The sequence below is a fragment of the Pygocentrus nattereri genome, chromosome 24 (assembly GCF_015220715.1).
Source record: "Pygocentrus nattereri isolate fPygNat1 chromosome 24, fPygNat1.pri, whole genome shotgun sequence".
NCBI classification, from domain to species: domain Eukaryota; kingdom Metazoa; phylum Chordata; class Actinopteri; order Characiformes; family Serrasalmidae; genus Pygocentrus; species Pygocentrus nattereri.
In genome coordinates, this window is record NC_051234.1 from 30,299,981 (window position 1) to 30,322,428 (window position 22,448).

At 40.4% G+C, this 22,448-nt stretch overlaps 1 long non-coding RNA gene across 2 annotated transcripts in view; it reads right to left on the minus strand.

Moving 5' to 3' along the window:
- LOC108434950 overlaps positions 1 to 22,448 on the minus strand; it is a 72,093-nt gene that overhangs the window by 21,921 nt on the left and 27,724 nt on the right. The window contains exons 2-3 of one of the 2 annotated variants that reach the window (XR_001858406.1): positions 3,445 to 3,542; positions 918 to 1,322 (exon numbers count right to left, since the gene is read on the minus strand). This is a non-coding gene — a long non-coding RNA (uncharacterized LOC108434950). Of the gene's footprint in view, positions 1 to 917; positions 1,323 to 3,444; positions 3,543 to 22,448 lie in introns of those variants that run through there. The other variant, XR_001858407.2, reaches the window with a different exon arrangement.

The following is a 22,448-nucleotide window of genomic DNA, read 5'->3' on the forward strand; positions in this document are numbered from 1 at the left end:
TCCTCAGGAGATTTTCTCGGAATTCCAAGGGACTGAAGCGGTGAGGAAAAAAATACACCATAGCCTCATTTCCATTTACATAACACAGAGCCAGGAAGAAAGCGTTCCACACGACTGTGCACATGAGGGACTGACATGAAAAACACACAGCACAGGCTTTAACCCTCACTTTTCCAGTTTTCAGTGGAAATAATCGGAAAACTGCTCAGTATATAAAAGGTTCGATTTTATTATCTCACTCATAGTTGCACTGATCAGGCATAACATTATGACATGGTGGTGGTGTGTCAGTGTGTTGTGCTGGTACCAGTGGATCAGACACAGCAGTGCTCACTCTCCGCTCTATCAGACACTCCTACCTTGTCGGTCCACCTCATAGATATAAAGTCAGAGGCGACAGCTCATCTGCTGCTGCTGGTCATCCTCTAGTCCTTCATCAGTGGTCACAGGATGCTTCCCACAGGACGCTGCTGGCTGGATGTTTTTGGTTGGTGGACTATTCTCAGTCCAGCAGTGACACTGAGGTGTTTAAAAACTCCAGCAGCACTGCTGTGTCTGATCCACTCAGACCAGCACAACACACACTAACACACCACCACCACGTCAGTGTTACTGCAGTGCTGAGAATGATCCACCACCCAAACAGTACCTGCTGTGTGAGGGTCCATGGGGGTCCTGACCACTGAAGAACAGGGTAACAGAGTATCAGAGAAACAGATGGACTACAGTCTGTAACTGTAGAACTACAGAGTGCAGCTATACAGTAAGTGGAGCTGATAAAGTGGGCAGTGAGCGTAGAAACAAGGAGGTGGTCAGAACGTTAGGCCTGATCTGTGAAGTGAAAATAAGTTAACACGTCATATACAAGGAACAAGCAGGAATGTAATTTTTTTTTCTGCAAATTGTAAATGTACAATGCCCATTTCTTAGCTGTGCTAAATATATTTCAAATAAACAAATAAACAAAGACGTAATATGTTGAGTAGGCAAAACATCTGACATCAGAAAATGATCCCCCCGTTATGAAGGACCATAATGCACTGAAGCGACATTAAACGAAGATAAAACAGTGGTTATTGTAATTTAACAGAGTAAATTCTCACATTTGTGGGTTTCTTTGGTCTCTTGTTCAGCCATCTCGCCAGTTTTTCTTGTAGCCCCAACACTTCACCCTCCCCCTCCATTTCAACTAAAATCAGGACACCCAGCCCCTAGACGTGAACGTGCACCGAGGGTTAAGGGTCACGTGGTAGCCGTGAGAGATGAAGTGGGATTGGGCATTAGATTCCCTGGAACTTGAAGTAGCTGATCTGGTTTTCATCCTGTGCACAGAGCCATGAAGTGTTAGTCGTGCTTCAGTAGTAGACCTTTAAAACCCCCAGTGAGCGAACTCTAACAGTCAGTAAGACCACCTAGTGCGCTATACTCCTTCACACACTCACAGAAGCTAAATGAAATCTCTCTGATAACACAGAGTTATCGGTGTCATGTTGAACAGAGCAATCTGCTCTAACACCGGCCGCAGTGCTCGCATTGGACATGCAAAAATATTCACCCCTACTGCAATATTACTGAACTGGCCAATCTGCATAAATTCACACATAGAACAGAAAATCTGCTACACTGGAGGTGGTAAAAAATCTGTTTACTGTCAGCGAGAACCACTTGTGACTGCCATTGAAATGAATGCAGATGATTTTCCATCTACTGCCAGCAGTGCTTTAAACCAGCCATTGGACTAGTAGAGATAGAGGCTGCACTACAGAAGCCCTCCTAATTAAAGACACAGTGCACTAAGTGGAACCTTCTGCATACTAGTTCAAACTGCTGCCCCATAGTACAAAAAAAATGTTGGAAAGAAATGAATATTCATGTCTTAGATATTCATAAAGATTATGCTCTAAACTATTTAAACTCAACGCATTAATAGAGATAATGATGATAAAGCTAATAATAATGATAAAGCTAAAGCTAAATGTATAACATCATTTACAGGGTACTTTCTATTGGGAGGTGTCTGTCCCAAACCCTAAGCCCAAAATTTAAACTTGTATAAAAACAAAAACACACAACTTTTTTTGTAAATGTTGTTTTTAAAAATACCTTTTATTTGAAGTGCAGTTTTAAGAATTTTTTAGATTTAGAGCTACCAGGAATCATTTTTAAATTAAAAAAAAAAAAAAAAAAAGTCCCCAAAAAAAAAAAAACAATGCTGTAAACATTTTCATGTCACTGCCGAAAGATTTAGACTGTAGGCGGAGTCTCGTTTTAGCCAGGCTGCATCCCTGCCCCTCATGGCCACATGGTGAGCAGTTACATCCTATTGTTTTGAAGCAAATGTGTCCCAAAGTCTGAAAGTCAGTGTGGAACATTAAAAACTGCCACTTGCAAAACACATTTTAATGAAAAATACGATGTTTTATGTGTGACAGCTGTTCAAAGCTGTGTTTGTCATGGACTGGCTAGCTTTCTTCAGCTGTGTCACTACAGAAACAGTCATGGTAATCCTGTAAATAATTTGTCCAATAGAAGAATAACATCCGTGTAAATGCCTGTATCTGATTACATTCCCTATCAGAACGTTTAAGTAACTTTGCTCTGCAGAGGAGATGTTTATGAGAAGTTTCTGCTCTGATCTTTAGAAGACGGCGGCGGGACGGACGTCCAGCTTATGCGTCTCAGAACACGACGTCTTCCTCTCGGCCTTCTTTAATAAGGACATGTGAGGGACGTTTTCCTGAGTCTGACGTCATTTTAAAGCAGTTAAAAACACAATCACTGCTCACTGCTGCTCATCTCACTCTGACTGGACCTCACGGGATGCTCATTGTCATGGGAATGTCTACAATAAGCCATGCATGTGCATGATTTTGGATTCCTTGTAGTGTGAGTGTAAATGGAGATCAGATTGTTGAGTAGAGTGAGCATAAACACCTTAGTCTTAATCTATAATCAGTATATATAATGTATTCGATCAGTTCGGCAAACATCTCTACAGGTAAACACAGCTGAAGTTGCTTCACGACCAAAAATACCAGATAAAAATCTATAAAATGCATGAAGTTATTTGCTTTCTTTTCTGATATCGAGCCCTGCAGTCTCTTCTGATGAGCTGCCTTCAGGTAAGTGGTTTACATGAATGTACACGACTGGATAAACCGCACTGGAATGCTACATAAGCCACTTAGATTCATGTTCACTTATATCACTCAAATTTGACCTTTTTTTCTATGTATGTTAATCAGCTTTGCTACAGAATGTTTGTCAAGCACTTCTTTCGGTCCGCTGAAATGCTTTGCAGGGTCTGCATCTGGACTGCAGTCCACCCATGATGATGTCAGGCAGACCTGACAAATCACCCCACTGTTTCGATGCACCTCACCTCACAAGAGGCTGCTACAGACTGTAATCGGAACATTAGACAAAGACTGACTGTTTACTTACCCGTGATGATGCCACTACAGGCGTGGGAGCTCAGGTGATCCCCTTCTGGAAGGGTCCATGGTGATCCAGGTGAAGCACAAAGCCATGGAGAGAGGCACCTGTGGAAAAATGATGATCAGAGCTAATTAATAAAAGATGTGAATGGTATCATGATGTATCTGTGCATACGGATATATAATAATTATGATGGATATGACTGATGTCATATCAGTGCCTTGTCTTATTCTGTGCTCGTGTCACCCAGGGGTGTAGGGGTGGGATGGCGATGTGTAAGTATTTTGAGTGTGAAGCTTCAATAAACTGAGAGCACTTTGGGGACTGAAAACCAACTTGTTTGGTGATGTTTCTAGGACCTCTGACCCACTCAACCACTAAAACTACCTAGTCCAGGATTTGGCAACATGTAGCTTTCTACCTGCCCTGTTGTGGCTCCACAGCAGAATTAGATTTTAAGATTAAGAGACCCTTTTTAATCCCACAACGGGGAAATTCCACCTCCGCATTTAACCCATCTGTGAAGTGAAACATCACATACACACTAAAGAATACACACACACTAGGGGGCAGGGAGCGGTGGGCAGCCCAATCCGCAGTGCCCAGGTAGCAGTTGAGGGTTACGTGTCTTGCTCAAGGACACCTCAGTCATGTGCTGGGCTTTAGTTACATTTAGGGATCATACGCCTTCAAAGAGGGTGGCTATTATTTATTATCACCCCCCCAAATTCTTCAGTGATAAGAAGCTGAAGTCAGATATTCACCAGATTCTTGATGGAATTCGCCCGTTCCACCTTAAATAGAGCAGCAGTTACTTTCTGGCACTTCAGGCATCAAAACTGCTGGAATATGATGTGATACGTTTCTAATCCCACAAACGGGGAAATTCCACCTCCGCATTTAACCCATCCGTGAAGTGAAACACCACATACACACTAGTGAACGCACACACTAGGGGGCAGTGAGCACACTTGCCCGGAGCGGTGGGCAGCCCTATCCACGGCGCCTGGGGAGCAGTTGGGGGTTAGGTGTCTTGCTCAAGGACACCTCAGTCATGGACTGTCGGCTCTGGGGATCAAACCAGCGACCTTCTGGTCACGAAGCTGGTTCCCTAACCTGCAGCCCATGACTGCCCATTTTTAGGTGAAAAATAAAATAAGCATCTGTTGAAGTAGCATGAAGCCTTCCTGAGCCTTCTAACACACACTGCCAACAATAAATGGTCATAGATGCTGAAGTTTATTCATAAATAGTTTTAAATGCCTTTTTTTTTTAACCCTGAAGGTTGGCGCACAGAGTGCTGGTCTCCTTTGCATCTTAGACATCAATCTTGCCTTGCTGTCAACTTACGAGTTAAATTCTATCACCTAAGGCACTATTTAAGGTGGAATGGGAAAATTTGAACAAGACGTCGGCGAATGAGAAGCGACACCTCATAAAAACAAACACTGAGAGACAAGAAACTGTTCTACTTTTGAGGAAAAGTTTCCTGCTGGAGATGTGAGAAAAGTGGCTATAGCTGAGCTGAAGCTTAAAGCAGAGCAAAGTCTGTCTACATTTTCATTTATGTTTTTTAGTCTTTGCTAGGACATCAGCACACACAGACATATTACTAGTAAAAAACAGTATAACATTACATAAAATGTTATGGCTTCCAAGGTGGACTGAAACGATGGATGTTCTTAACATTTAGGTTGCCGACCCGACCTAACATGCGTCACTGCCTTTACGAGCAGTAACTCTGTTACACTGCCACGTGATGACCCCTGCACTATGTAGTGAAAAGAGAACGAGTAAAGGATGAGCCAGTCCGAACACAGCAATCAGTTCCATTTTACTTGAATAGCACTTTTTACCTGGATGTTACAACAAACTTCTCAGCAACTAAGCGAGTAGATTTTCAGCCTAGATTTGGCCTAAATGATCTCAAACACTGACTGGGATGTTATTCCAAGGAACAAGCTCTCCTCCCTGCTGTTTCATTATTCCTGGTGGACAGTACTATGAGATCCATGTAGAAGTGATGGTTCATAAGAGTAGCTGAGGTCACTAAGGTGTATAACCATTGAGAGCATAATACAGTGTTGTGTAATTATTAAAGAATTTGACCGACAGCCAAACAAGCTTTTACAAGCAAGATGCTACGTTACCATTATTGTGAAAAATAACATCACAGTATGTTTTTTCAGAGAAGAGCACACGTATCATGATTTGGATCAAATAAATAGAACCTTAAAGAACCATAAAACTAGTAGCCCTTAAAATGGTCCTGAAAGCCCCAAGTCTTTCCATATTTATGCTCGATCAGAGCCCCCAAAAATGGGATAAAACAAAAGCCTGGACTATCTGGGGGGCCCCTGAGGACTAATTTGAGAACAACTGCTTTAAAGGGCCCATATCATAGAAAGTTTCCCTCACTTTTTTTTCCTAGATAAAAGAATTAAAGTAGTATGTAAATATTGTTAATGTTTCAAAACCAGCCTATATTTTGTTCCTGTGATGTCACGATAACTAATACAACTACATATATCCACCTATTTATCCTATAGCAGTTTGGCTCCGCCCATTCATGCTGAAGTTATAAGCAGTGTTTCAGCCTCTGGCCTCTGAGCGTTTTCTAAATGAGGCAAAACAGGACAGCCAATGAGAACAGAGCTTATTTACATATCAGTCTTAAAGGCACAGTAACAAAAACATGTTTACATCGAGATAAAGACAAGAAGAGAAGTTGGAAAATGGTCACGTGAAAAGTTTTGGTACATAAACCGACCTCAAAAAAAAAATTTTAGATGAGAAAAATGTAGGACATGGGCCCTTTATACAACAAAATTAGTCAATAGTAACTGCATTATCTGCATAGGAAGGCACAGCTGATTGGATTTCACTATTATGGTAGCATCTTTATGTATTTTTACCAGTCGTTTAATGTTTTTTCCTTTTTTGTGACAAATGTTTTCAAATATCATATCATGATATCATTTTTGCCATGTTACCCCTCATTATAGATGTTGTAACAGTTCACTGACACCATATGGTAAAACGTTAGATGAGCGTGCTGGTTTGAGGAGCACTTTAAGTGATGTTGACTGCATGTTAAAGGCCGAAGCTCATAAACAGTGAAATGAATGCTAAAGGAATTCTCCGACTGCAGTCATAAGGCGCCGGCCTACAACACTGTTTACCTACTTACAGCACTTACTCAGAGCTCCCGCGAGCGCTACCAGAGAATATAATTGAGGCTCGCAATGCATAAAGTGATGCTTTCAGGGTTTGTGTAGTTTCTAAGCTAGTTTGCTGTCAGTGCTCCAAAAACAAAGCAGAACAAGTGAATCAAACCAACACCGACGCGTGTCTTCAGTCAGGTTTAGAATCCCCCTGATCAAGAGCGCGCTTGCATTTGATGTATGTTTTTTGACATTGTGCTTGGAAGCATTTTTAACAACATCAGCCTATATGCACTTTGAGTTGCCAATTTATTAGGTACACCACTCTGTACCTACATGCGTTGCCCATTTTACCATACAGGTGCAATTGGAGAGTGAAAATGACAGACTGCAGGCCATCTTTTGCTATATTTGCCACCCCATCTGTCAATGGTAATAAGACCACCTACTGCTGGCCAGAGTGGCCAGGTAGTGGATCATTCTCAGCACAGCAGTGACATGGTAAGCGTTGAGTTGGTACATGTTATAAGGAAAAGTCGTAATGCAGTGGTAACACCTCCCCATCACTGCGGAAACTGACCGCTGATGAAGAGCTGGAGGATAATAAACAAAAACTGCGCATGTAAAAAGATAAACCACAATCTCTAGCGACACCTACAATGTGCACCAACAAGGTAGGTGTTTCTGTTAAATAAAAAAAAAAAAAATTATTGTAAAAAAGTGGACAAAACTATGCCTATACTAGGATATAGAAAGGGATCATATACTCAGAATTCAAGTATCTGAAACTTTTCACCAGTATAGTCTCATTTGCTCTGAATCAAAAAACAACTCTTGCGAGAATCTCTAGACTTACGCTTCATGTGTTGGACTTGTTGAATTAAAAGGATCTCAGTGTAATCTATTATAACTCATTCTCCAACGCAATATGACCCAATTTCCTTTGTAAATACACACACACACAGAAACATACACTGGGGAATGAGTCATTTTCATATAGTAATTCTGATTACGCCAGCCCACACAGCTGTGTAATTGGCCCGATATCACCGTTCCACCCTTCAGGGCCTGAGCTGCTATTAACGAGCCGGTGTAAAAACCGTCCCTGACAATTACACGAAATCAATCAGGAAGTGAGAACGGAGCGATTCTGGGGGAAAAGAGGGAGAGGAAATGCCAGCTTGTCCTCATAAGAGCCCTTGTTCTGCTTGCTGTTATTGTAGGCAACACAAAAAGCCCATCATCCCTACTATTGTCCCTCGCCCATCACTGCAGTATTCAACTCATTCACTAGCCAGAGCGGTTCGCTCACCACCCAGAGGAGTAATATAAACAACATCACGCCAGGCGTGTGTGTGTGTGCGCGCGTGTGTGTGTGTTTTTGTATATTTACAGGTCAAAATCTTAGTCTTAGTTAAGCAACGTAGCAGAAGAGGTATGACATTTCACATAGTGTGGTAACAAACAGGGACCAAATGCATTAGATTAGGGAGCTGCAGCATCCAATCACTGAACACGCCGTCAGAAAAGTTTCATTGTTTGGAAAATGTCTAGCAGAAATGGGGATTTTGATGAGTTCTGCCGCCCAGTTCGTTCACGGCTGTAGATCAGATCCTTGCAATTTAATTTTGATATTGAAAATTTAGCATCACACAGAGGAATACATTTCAGAAAGTGTTTCATTATTCAAAAACAGAGGAGGAAAATCAATAGCTTTTCATGTCAGATTTATATAGAATTTATTTGCTTTTAGGTATTTGTTAAAGTGGTAAACTACCTCATACCACTTAGGGCAATACTTGTTCTCACGTAAATACAACAAATCTGTCCTATATGCTATGTAAATGTGCAATAGATATATTTTATTACTCATTATAACTAACTAACTAATGCATATTTTTCTATTTCTGCCTATTTTATGTCTGTTTTTATGTCTGTTTTTATGTCTGCCAAATATATGTAAGTATATTGCAATTATATACACATCTTGCTACTGTAAGACTGCAATTTCCCTTCCAGATCAATAAAGCTCTGTCTATCTATCTTAGATGAGTAACATAACTGAGGCTGGGGTGAGCTAATGAGCTAAAACTACAATTAACCCCACAGGACACTGATGAGGACTCCTCGTCATCGCCTTAGTCTTTTTTCCCTCCTTAGTGGACGATGACAGTTAATCAGATAAACACATTTTAATGGTAGCTTTCAGCAATAAAGGATCTCTTAAAACATAAAATCTGCATTTCACACGGAATTGTTGGTCTGCGTATTGTCTCTGTATTCATTTGATCCCGTAATAAATATATAACAATATAAGAATAGAGATTTTAACATTCAAACTCTGGCACCTCAAACGGTTCAACAAGAGCTCAAGTACCCATACACACTCATGAGTGACACCTGCATCGAACAGACTCTTAAACAGAGCGTGTTTGCATGAGTGAAAGTGATACTGTACTCAAGCCTGAGAGGGCAGCATTTGTAACATCCAGCACATGGCAGCACATTGGGTTATACCATTTAAAAAATGCCAGCCGCCTTCATGACAAAGAGCAATATTAATGATTCAAAATGAACTAGAATAAAATTATTGTTCCATCCAAAGTTAAGAATGTTTTTCCTTTGACTGTAAAGTTAACAGGTGGTAGATATACATTTTCTTATGACAGTGACAACCAGTAGTGGACAGTACCTGAGTAACTGAGTAAATGTAATTGGTTTCTGTACTTTGGTATTTTTGGTGTATCTGTACTGAAGTTTCTCCGTTCTGGGCGACTTTTTCCTTTCACTCCACTACATTTCAGAGTCTAATATCCGACTTTTTCCTCCTACATTTTGAGAAATTTGTGGTTCCTTTTGGTTTCTGTGTGTATCAAAACGTAACATGTCAAAAAGAAAGAAGCGCAAAGCCAGAGCACCAATCAGGGCCCAGCGGTCACTTTGTTTAGAGCTGGTTTTGACCTGTTGGTCATACCGACCCAGTGCAGCACGCGGTTCAACGTCAGCGCAGCAGCGTAAAACTTTGGGAGAGTCTGTTCAACATAAATGATGAACTAACCTAACTTTGTGTAAATAGAGCTCAATATAGAAATATGTCCACATATGCAGTCGAGACTGACGCGGCTTTTTTCTGAATTTCTACAAACACCATTTCATTTTATAGTAAATTAGTTTGGGCTGGTTTATGTTTATGAACAGAGGCCGACAGATCAACATAGTAAAGGAGCTCATCTGTGATCCTGAGTTTAAAGCCAGTTTTTATTCAACTTAAACTTGGAACTAAGTTGTAAATAAATCTGAAACTGAAACTTTGCTTGTGTGTAAAAAGTGATTTCAGAGCCACTCGGTTCTCCCTGATGGAAACTGTTTACCTTCAGTGTTTTGTGCTTCTGATCATTTTAATAGACGTCAGCATCACTAATTAATGACGTTCTATTAAAAGACTGGTTTACCAAGAGAGACGCTGGAGGACTTTCACCTGAAATGAGTTCATGAAGCCAGTCTGGTTATAAAAATGATAACAGGACATCAGAGCCAGAATTACTCTTTTAGTACTTTTACTTTATACTTAAGTACATTTGAAGGGAAATACTTTAGTACTTTTACTCCAGTGGAGGTCTAAAGGGAGGAACTTCTACTTTTACTGGAGTGATATTTTACCTTTTACCTCAAATACATGGTTTGTGATCACATAATGCATTTGGGGCATATGAATGAATTTGTGGCCTGATATTGTGTATAAAAAGGGAGTGTGTGTGTGAGCGCACGTGTGAGTCAGAGAGAGAAACAGGGAGAAAGAGAAGTGTGTGTGTGACTGTGGACAGGCAGCGGAGCTCTTTGAGGAACAAAAACTAAAACTAGACAAAGCTAACCAGAGAGCAGCTTGGAATGAAATGTTGTGTCTGATGTTTGGTTTGTTTTGACTAATTATTGTCAGCTTGGCTCAGACCTGCACTCATTGAAACAGGGCACACAGATTGAGCACTTAAAGAAGTGGCTTTCTTTAAAGCAGTGCTTCTGCCACATTGTCCTCTCAGCCCAAACGTAGTCAATCAATCAAGACATACTGATGAACAGTCTAAGCACTGGCCATCATAAATTTCATCCTCCGCATATGCCACAGCCATCTGTGGGCAGGAATCCAATGCCATTTTTCTACCTGGCAGTATGGTACAGCATAGTATGTATAAAAGCAGACCCCAGAACTATGTTTGGACAATCTACGGGGCTATATAGACCACAGCTGTTGTCAGAAAAAAAAAAATCTAATAAAATTGTATCCCCAAAATAGTAGATTTACAGGAGGGGCAAAAAACTGACTTTAGTTTAAATGTAAGTCAATGGAACCAGATGTTTGTCCAATTAATTTTGGGCCATTTCTTTGTCCATTCATCATGAAATTTTGACACAATATAAAGGGCAACAGGAATTTTCATATCAAACATGATTCATGTCAAAAACTCAAAAACGACACATAATTTGAAATACAAGGTTTTGTGCAGACAGCAACGATATTTAACAGTAGACAACTGAACAACTCTGGGAACGAGAGCCTTCCTGTACTGGTCCTTCCTTGGATTGGAACACTATATGTGCTAATTTAAGTCACTCCTCTGAAATTTGGCACATCTATTATAAAATAATTCACAGAGCATATGCAACACCTTACATGAGATATTAAATGAAACACATTTCTAGTTATACCTGTAATATTTGTAATTTTGCACCTGGTACATTTACGCATATTGCATATAAAACGTTGTCGTATCAAAAATTCGTATCTCCAAAATGGTAAGTTTAGGAGAAGGAAGCAGAAGGAAAAACCTACTTTACTTTTTATGTAAGTCAATGGAACCAGAGATTTTTCCACGTAAATTTGGGCTGTTTCTTTTGCTCCATTCATCATGAAGTTTACAAACAACATAAATGGTGACAGGTAATTTCAAATGATGTCAAAAACTGAAAAACGGCAAAAAGGGAGATACAAGGCTTTGTCCCGATAAGAGCGATATGTTCTGGGAATGTTCTAAAGTGATGACTCTTCGATTCAGTGAAGGATGGTGATGGCAGGTTTTACAGATAAGCAAGAACTCTCTGGATCTTCCCAAAGCTTTCAGCTATGAAATTGTGGCTATCTAGTTTTCAAAACATATCGTACAGCAAAGCTCAATAAAGGCAAATAGGGTCAACAATAAGAAACTGGGAGAATTTAGTTCACTCTATTCAAGAATTTTAGTGTCCAATTAATTTATGTAATGCTGTTCAGTTGTTTGGTTGTTTATGTATTGCCTTTATTTTTATTTTTGATTTGTGCGTATTCATAAAAATGTTCACCCTCCAATCCCCATCCAGCTTTCCCCTACCCCTTACCTTTCCTCACCCATCCTGTAAAGTGGAACATAAAACACAATGAAAAGCTGATCACAAAAAAGAACCCAGAACTATCGTGTCTTAGTCGTGTAACTTTCCCCATGGCATGAGAGTGTTGTAAGATCAGCCGGAGCGCTCTGTTGACTTGTGCAGTCATTTAATGTCTCGTGTAAATCTAACATCAACAGTAAAAACAAACAGCAGCAAGAAAGATACGCCTCTGATTTACCTTTCACTCCGCTTTTTATGTCAGTCACAGAATGCAATTCTGCAAAAATCGTGATTTTTTTGTTTGTTTGTTAAATGCCAGCCATTTGACTCCTTGTAACACCTCACTATGATTCTGTAATGACTCAGTTTGACAAATCAGCGGCTTGACTAGCTCAATAAGTTCCAGACTGACACGTCTGATACCCTGACGACAGGTGAAACCGAATTCAGCATGGGTACTTGATATGGTGGTCTGTTTGGGAGTGACGGCAAAACGTGTGATGGTGGAAAAGCCGATTCACTGCCTCTGGGTGGGCAGGATGGCCCTCCCTCTTCCCCCATCAGTCAGCATGAAGGTATGTGGGTCATCCTCTATTTGTGGGAATTCAGGTGGATTCGTTTTTCTTTCATCCCAAACCTAAATAACCTTAATGAGTCCATTAACATCTCCTGTTTTCACACAGGCAGAAAGGAGAGCTGAATTCCAAACGCATGTTACAGTCACTGGTGTGGTGTGACTCCAGTGACGGAGACTCCAGTGACGGAGACTCCAGTGACCGAGACTCCAGTGACCGAGACTCCAGTGACCGAGACTCCAGTGACCGAGACTCCAGTGACCGAGACTCCAGTGACACTCTGGTTAAAACTGAGGACTTTCTAAATTGGCTGACTCGATGGTGGTCAGGTAACTTGTGCAACTATTTAAAATCATTAATAAAATGATATGCTATTATTTTTGACAAAATTTTAATTACACATTAAAGCCCAAAATGCCAGTGACTCATAGAAGTTCTGTTTTGATAAACAAAATAATTAATAAATTGATGAAATATAGTGGGTGACTCGCCTTCTCACGCCTTGAGATGCTTCCTCTCTGATGAGCCGCAACCCAAAGAAGCAGTTAAATAGAGCTGAAAATACTGTGATAAAATGTAACGAGTCCCGATGACACAACTGACCAAAATCGTGGACAACTTAATTTTTTTAATAAAATAGAATTTTTTTAAATGTAGTAAAATGTCAATGATATAAAAAGTAACAAGAATCTGTTTTATACAAAGCTCTTAAAAATATTTATGGTTTCTCAAAGGTTGATATTTGGTTTTGTGATGAGCTGTTTTACAGATGCAGCGTGACTATGAAACAGGATTATTAAAAAAAAAAAAAAAAAAAAAAAGAAAAAAATCAGAGAAATCATGAGGGAAGTTTTATTTAGTCTTACATCAACTGTGTAAATGTACAGGCCGAATTTTGCACCTGCGCCTATAATTTTATCCAGTATATTATATATATATATATATATATATATACCCACATACCCATACACATACCACACACACACACACACACACATATACATACACACACACACACATACATACATGCATACATACACGTGCACACACACTACTGTGTGAAAGTTTTAGGCATCTAAGCAGATTTTTAACCAGTTGACCTCAGCAGTGAGTTTATCACCATATACATTAGAATAAAGTCGTATTCACAATTCAAATAAACAGAAAAACAATAAACAGTAACAAGAATTTCTTGGGTCCATATTTTTCCTGGACACCTTCACAGCCGCCACAGAGACTCATTAATATCAATGACATCATGAGCTCAATTTACTGAGCTCTGATTGGTCAAACCAGGAGCTGCTTTTTAACTACATATAATGCTGGGCTTCCTCGAGGAGAGGCTTGGAGATGGGTAAAGAAACACACATCCAGAAAATCGCTGTTTATTATTCTATAAATTGTTTATTCAAATATTAACACTTTTCTCAGCAAATAAACACAAACTACACAAATAAATAGATTTTGAAAATGTGTCTTGGGTGTCTAAGACTGTTGCACAGTACTGTGTGTATGTGTGTAATTATATATATATATATATAGTAACTAGTAGCAAACTGTAAAAAACCTTAAGTACTTAAAGTTAATTACTTTTTCTTCTTATTACTTCTTTTCTTTTTCTTGTGTCTTGCTCTTCCTTTCTTGCTGTAACACTCAATTTCCCCGTTGTGGGACTAATAAAGGATCATCTCATCTTAAAAGAAACAAACTTTAGACACCAAACAGGACGTTTTGGCCGATTTACTACATTCGTCATAAAGATAAAACCATTTAAGTTTTGTGGGGTTTTTGGCCGAGCCATCATTTTAGGGTTCAATGACACACGCGCAACATAAAGGAGTCTCTGGAGTGTGGTTGTGCTGGTATAGCGCTGGAAGATGGAGATGAATGGCTGCCATAATGGGTGCTGGCATGGCAGCTCCAGTGCCAGGGGGTCACGGGGAAAGGACAAGCAGCACACACACACACACACACACACACCGCACAAAGCAATTACAGACACTTCACATTCTCCGAGTGCAACCCTATGGGACGATATCTCTACATATCTATGAGCATGACGCCCTAATACAACAGAAAGCCTTTCACAGAGATTCTCTCATATTGCCTAGAATTGAAACAGTGCAGGTTCAAGCTGGTAACAAATTGGTGTGTGTCTGAAACAACTGTATCCAGCGATGATAGATTCTCCTGTGTCACTGAACCGGATCGATGTTTGCTCTCTTGCTTTAAGGAACCAACAATGTTAGCTGTGACAATCAGTAGTCAAGCTCACAGCTGGATTGTTTTCTCTGAAGATTTGCAGCTGAGGGCACAGAAACCAGGCCCAACAGTGCCTCCTACTGGCCTCTTGGTAACATGCACATGGATTTTTTTTAACAGTTTATGTTTTTCAATTCTGTTAAATACAATTTTATTTATACAGCAGTTTAACAACAGTCGCAATAAGACATTCCAGAAATCCAAGTCAAAATCTTTAAGGCCTAATCCCAAGACAAGATAGACAGTGGCAGGAAAAACACTCCAAGAACAGGTGGAAGAAACACTGAGAGGAACCAAGACTCAAAAGAGGAACCTATTCTCTTCTAGGCTACAACAGAGATTATGAAATTATGATAGAAAGAGTAAAACTTTGTAACTGACATTTTTTAATTAACGACTGATTATTTATTGAATGTTTAGGCCATGACGGTCACTAGCTTGGCTGATCTGACACTCCTGGAGCGTCATGTAAGGTGTATAAGGTGTAATGATATGCAGAAAGCACATGGTTGCTGCTCATTTTGGCAAATAAATCTTAAGTAATTTTATTGTGAAAAACAAACTGAACAATATTTACATAAGTCTACATCAATAACGCTTTCTAATACCAGCTCCAGAAGCCTGGCAAAGATGGCTTGATGTGTACAAGGCTGGTGTTGGCTTCTAATTTTGTAGCATTTTGTAAGAATTTTTTGTTCCACCTTAAACAGAGCATCTAACCACAGACATTATAAATGAGGAGACTGGTCACTGGTTAAAATATGAACGGGTAGGTGGGTAGGTAGGTCCGTAGGTTGGTCAGCAGGCAGGTTGGTAGGTCGGTCAGCAGGCAGGTCGGTAGGCAGGTCGGCAGGTAGGTCGATAGGTATATAGGTAGGTAGGTCGGCAGGCAGGTCGGCAGGCAGGTCGGCAGGTCGGTAGGCCCAGAAATAAATAATGTGGCATCTGGTCGCAGAGAATGTCTCACCCTTAAGAACCAATCAGATTGCTGCTTATGCCGTGGGTGGAGAAAAAAATGAAGAAGAGAATGGAGAAGATATTTTTAACGCTATCAGGGAAAGCTCCTCCTTGGTATGGAGATTATAACCAGAACAATTTTGGTCTCTCCCTGTTCAAAGCGAGAGGAGTCTGGTCTTGTAAGGCTGGAAATAACTGCCTGGTGGCGTTGCAAAGACGGCCGCTGAGAGAACAGACTTTCCTGTAAGGACTCTGGTATCTGAACAGACGCCTGACTATAACTGTTAAATCATTTAAGGTGAAACAGGACATTTAAATAAGAAGCCAACTTTAGCTTCATCTAATTTGAAAAATATTAGTCATTCAGCTTATCAGTAACAGCTGGCCCAGTGCTTGTTGTGTGCAGTGGACCGAGTCAGGCGGCTTCCCAGGTGGTATAAGAGGAAGCACAGTAATTAGTATGGTGCTCATGTTAAGCTGAGCCTAACCCCAAAAGACTGTCCGTTCCTTTATGTCCACGGCCTCAATAACAAATTGAACTACTTCAGATGCAGCGAACTAGACAGCGGGAGGTGATGGAGGTACTGCTGCATCTTCATTTGGAAAGATACAAACTCAGTCACACAGATTAAAGGGATAATACTAGAGGGGTTTGCACATTGTAGTTTAATTGTGGCATGCACTGCAAACAATGAAGCAAGTATAAACATCTTAAACATAGTCCATATATTTAATATTCTCATTATGATACTGTTGTAAGAACATTGTGAGATTTATGCAACTTATTCCAGACATTTTGTACTTGTCTAATGAACGTGTCTTGTTCCATTGGCCGACCACGTTACTCGTTTTAAGCATTACTTCTTGAAACAAGCAAAATTATCTTCATTATTTCTCAAAACAAGTAAACTAACCTGCCAATGGAATGCGACACTTTCACTAGATAAAATTACTTGAAACAAGTAAATATTTATAGAAACAGCTGGAATAATCTTATAATATTCACATAATATTACTACAGTCTCATAGTGAGAAATATTAGATTCATTGACTACATTTAAGATGTTTCCACTTGTTAAGATATCATTTTTTGCACTAGTACACTGATTAATTTCAACTGAACCAATATACCACCCACTACTAAAAAGGAAGACCATAAGAAAGTAAACAAACACTGTGGACATCAGTCTGTTGCAGTCTCTCTTTGAGTTTCTCTTTGCTGAGCCTGCCTGATGATTTTAGTGGTGGGGGAAACACTAATGCCCAATCCCATATTACTCCTCATCCCTACCACTTAGCCCTATTGTTGAGATAGAGGGGGTGGGGCGAAGTGTTGGGGCTACATGACCCTCCAAACGGAGGTTTTTCAGAGACGCATGCCAAACAGAGAGATGATAAACAAAAGAAAAACCGGCAAGACGGCAGAACAACTGGAAGGTTGCCAGTTCGATCCCCAGCAGATCCGACAGTCCATGACTGAGGTGTCCTTGAGCAAGACACCTAACCCCCAATTGCTCCCCGTGCGCCGTGGATAGGGCTGCCCACCGCTCCGGGCAAGTGTGCTCACTGCCCCCTAGTGTGTGTGTTCACTAGTGTGCATGTGGTGTTTCACTTCACGGATGGGTTAAATGCAGAGGTGGAATTTCCCTGTTTGTGGGATTAGGAAAGTATCACATAATATTCCAGCCGTTTTGATGCCTGAAGTGCCAGAAAGTAACTGCTGCTCTATTTAAGGTGGAACGGGAGAATTCCATCAAGAATGTGGTGAATCTCTGACTTCAGCTTCATATCACTGAAGAATTGGGGGGGGTGATAATAAATAATTGCCCCCCTCTTTGAAGGCGTATGATCCCTAAATGTAACTAAAGCCCAGCAGTGAGGAGCTGAACTTTCCCCTCCTCTGCTGTCCCTGCAGACGGGCAGGGTCGCCTACAGAGCGGCGCTAGTAGCTGATAATGAAGCATTGTTTTGTTTGTAGGGCAAGATTTCAACCACTACCCCTTGTAACTCAGTACCAAGGGACAAGATGACACTCAAAAACAAAGGGTAGGGGTGAAAAGAAGAAGTGTGATTGGGCCTAAGAGTAGAAGTTATCATCAGAAATGATATGATGAAAATGATATGATGGACTACTACTTGTGTCAGTCATGACAACACGGTGCCCAGTTCTATATGAGTAATCAAGAAACCAGTACAAAGCTCATGCAGGGACTGCCGGTCAAGCAAGTGTTACAGCTTTAGCTATTACACATCATCATGCTTGTCCCAATGGGCTGATTTTCCATGCTCTCTCCATTCCTCACTCTCCATTTCCATGAGCTTAGCTTTATGGTGCAGAAGGCTTTATGTGTTGTCCGTGCGGCAGTGAAAGCAGGCCCAATCCATCATGCGAGACCCAGCATGAACCTGAGCTATGGGTTATTATCCTATATCTGTGACCTCTGGGACAGGCCTGGTTGACCCATTGTTCTGATAGAGCCCTTGTTTTGAGAAGATGAGGTTATCTCCAGCCAAAGCCAACAAAAGCTAGAGAAAGCTTTGATGTTTCTCAGCCAATGAACCCGGTGTTTTTATGCAAGAGGAATTCAGGCAGGGCCAAAAGTGTAGCAGATAGCGTGGACGTAGGGGAGCTTAGGCAAATAATACAGCTCCGATTTGGACAGCACCACTGTTTTGTTGCGCTGGTGATAATGCTAGTTCTTCGCCAGAGAGATTAATATATCACAGGCAGACAGGGGAGCGCTGAGCATTGTGATTCAGACACTGGGGTAAAGAATCCAGGCAGATTTAGCTGGGTGTGTTGTGTTGTGTTCTTCCAATAAAGCTGGACTCCTACTGTTTCATTTTGGGAGGGGTCAGTTCTGTCTAAGAGAGTATCTGGGCAGGAGTGGACGACAGAATCAGCGTGTAGACACAGAGCCGCAGAAATACCTCCATGCCCACCTCATGATGAGGGCTGAAGTCAAAAGGACAGCAGTGCTGCAGAGGCCAGTCCCGCTAGAGCCGTCAATGGGCAGCAAACAGAAAAATAAAGAGTGGATTTACGGAATATTGAACTCCAGAGACGGAGACCAGAATTGAGTCTTCTTTTGTCTTGCAATGCCGTGAGGGGTGGCGATGGGAGGGTGATGAGAAACTACTGCCAAGACTGAGGACAAAAAGGCAGCAGTGGCTGGGTAGGCAGGGAAAAAGCAGTTAATTTCAGAACGGCCCTTTATCATCCATTCATTCTCTGGGTTGCAGTTCTGCTCAGCGCAGCTGCTGCTCTAGCCTCGAATTCCAGGCAATATTATATTACCTGGAGTCATATAACCACTGCTGAGGCTCAAAGGATGTCCATCTTTCTTTTAGCAATAGCCACAAAGGCTATGTTAAAAAAAAATCAGGTTTGAATTCATGTAAAAATGCAAGTATGTTACAATGTATTTAGTAACTTCAAGCAAAGGCTCTGATTCCCTTTCAGTTGAATGTGTCTGTTAAATGTGTGAAAAGACATATTTCCACTCACGGTCATTAATATCCATTTAATCCAGGGTCCAACAGGTCAAACAAATCACCCAAGTAAACCACTATCTTTATCAACCTTGCTATGTCTGACAAACTATTGAGAAACGCACAGCAAATATGGCATTGAAAACTCCATTTAAATTCTTGGTGCTTTGGATTAATTCATACAAATGTTCATAGAGAAGTAGACAAAAAGATTCCCAGCCTGCATTTGAAGGCCACATACAAAAAAAATGTGATCTCAGCAGCTTAAAGGCCCAGCTAGCTAACTTATCCTACCTTAGAGCAGATGTGCCTGTCTGTTTAGGTGATTTGTGAGTGGTACCTCAGTCTTCTGCACTGTTTAATCCCAATCCTACAAATCCTCTTGCTTTTGGATTAGGAAAGGGGTAAAATAAGGGTTTCACTCCCCACCTCCAAACTCGTAGAACACCTTTGAGTATCCGATTATAAAAGATTCCAGTCACGTATCGTTAAATTCTGAAAACTAGTTAGATGTTTTTAGGCCTAGTTAGAGTTGGTAACTCTAATTAGGCCAAGTTGGAGTTGCTAAACTGAGATTGGACAATATTTAGGGGATTAATATGAATAAGAATAATTGTTAATAATAATAATAAAAAATTATCACGCCTGTGGTTTACAGACAGGTGATAAAACAGTTATACAAGAAATCATGAGAATGTATTTAGTATCAGAAAAAATTAAACATCAAATAAGATAAAAAACACATTTAATTCAATGCCGAGTTAAGATGCATCTAAAACGTCTCTCTTTAACACTAAGCTTGACTGTCCAATAAAAGGTGGAATTGAGCTCCACAGTTCAGAAGCAGAATAACTGAACGAGTCTCTATGTTTTCTGTATTTTACAGAGGGTATGTGCAGAAGGCCACTATCTGCAGATCTTGGATTACGTGTCGAAATATAGACAGACAATCTGATGTAAGCGGACCTTTAAGGTCATTTTGAGCTTTAAAAACCAGTTGCAGAACCTTTAAATCCACCTAAATGATACAGGCAGCCAGTGCAATTATTTCTACACAGGACTGATCTGATCTCTCTGTGTTGTTTTCGTTAGGATGCTGCCGTGTTTTGTACGAGTTGTAAGGGATGTACAGTTTTCTTAGGAAGTCCAGTAATAAGAGCATTACAGTGATCAACTCTGCTGTAACAAACGCATGAACAGGTTTATCTGCGTCGCTCTGAGAGAGAACAGGCCAGACTTCAGAGTCTAAGATCACACCCAGGTTTCGTAATTCAGGTTTAGTATAGGAAGCTAAAGAATCAAAATAATTTCTCTCAGAGTTTCTGGACCAACGATCAACATTTTGCAACATCCACTGAGAAACGCACATCTGAGACACTGCTGGTTAGTCTGTCTACAGAGCCTTGTGATAGCTGCACGATGATTGGTTTGCAATTGAATTTTTTAAGTAACAACACATTTGTCCAAAAAATAATGTCAACTCTGATATGTGGTTGAGTGAAAGTAAACCTTAATGAAAATGAAAAATCAAGGTACTCTTATAAAGAACATGGTCAAAAGACGTATTTCAGTACTTTGGTACAAATACTTAATTACTGCCATTCACCAGTGGTGGATGAAGTACAAAATCATGTAGTGGAGTTAAAGTAGAGACATCCGAGGTAAAATATCACTCCAGTAAAAGTAGAAGTTCCTCCCTTTAGACCTCCACTTGAGTAAAAGTACTAAAGTATTTCCCTTCAAATGTACTTAAGTATAAAGTAAAAGTACTAAAAGAGTAATTCTGGCTCTGATGTCCTGTTATCATTTTTATAACCAGACTGGCTTCATGAACTCATTTCAGGTGAAAGTCCTCCAGCGTCTCTCTTGGTAAACCAGTCTTTTAATAGAACGTCATTAATTAGTGACGCTGACGTCTATTAAAATGATCAGAAGCACAAAACACTGAAGGTAAACAGTTTCCATCAGGGAGAACCGAGTGGCTCTGAAATCACTTTTTACACACAAGCAAAGTTTCAGTTTCAGATTTATTTACAACTTAGTTCCAAGTTTAAGTTGAATAAAAACTGGCTTTAAACTCAGGATCACAGATGAGCTCCTTTACTATGTTGATCTGTAGGCGTCTGTTCATAAACATAAACCAGCCCAAACTCATTTACTATAAAATGAAATGGTGTTTGTAGAAATTCAGAAAAAAGCCGCGTCAGTCTCGACTGCATATGTGGACATATTTCTATATTGTGCTCTATTTACACAAAGTTAGGTTAGTTCATCATTTATGTTGAACAGACTCTCCCAAAGTTTTACGCTGCTGCGCTGACGTTGAACCGCGTGCTGCACTGGGTCGGTATGACCAACAGGTCAAAACCAGCTCTAAACAAAGTGACCGCTGGGCCCTGATTGGTGCTCTGGCTTTGCGCTTCTTTCGTTTTGACATGTGACGTTTTTATACACACAGAAACCAAAAGGAAGGAGAGATTTCTCAAAATGTAGGAGGAAGAAGTCGGATATTAGACTCTGAAATGTAGTGGAGTGAAAGGAAAAAGTCGCCCAGAACGGAGAAACTTCAGTACAGAGACACCAAAAATACTAAAGTACAGAAACTAATTACTGTCCACCACTAATATTCAGAAGCTTGTTAATTAGACAATGAATGCTAATTCAGGTGTTTTTATGCCAGTTGAGGAGAAAACGCAAGAATTTGCATTGATCTATCTGGACTCTGGGAGCCTCTGATATAAAGCAAGGAAGATACATGAGCTAATGCCACTCATTACAGGGCTTCCTTAAAGGATGGACTGTCTGACTGATCACATAGGTGGGACTTTCTGCGGAGAAAGTGAATTAAATTCTACTTAATTCCAAAGTTGAAACTCCTGTCACTTTGCAAGAATCCAAGCCTCCGGTACCTCCAGCAACAATGCTCAGACTCTAGGCCAGGAGTCAGCAATATGAGGCTCTTCTACAGCCCTGTTGTGGCTCCACAGCAGAACTAGATTCATACGTAAAAATAAAGTAATCCTCCATTGCAGTAAAAACCGCCTCTGCTGGTCGTTCTAACACAGTTTAAGGAATAAATGGTCTTTACCACGAGTTAGTGCATCCTATAACTTCAATTATATATAATTCACCAACCATTAATCCTGAAGATCAGTGCTCAGCAAAGCAGACGTCAGATTCTCATGTGAATTTTCCATTC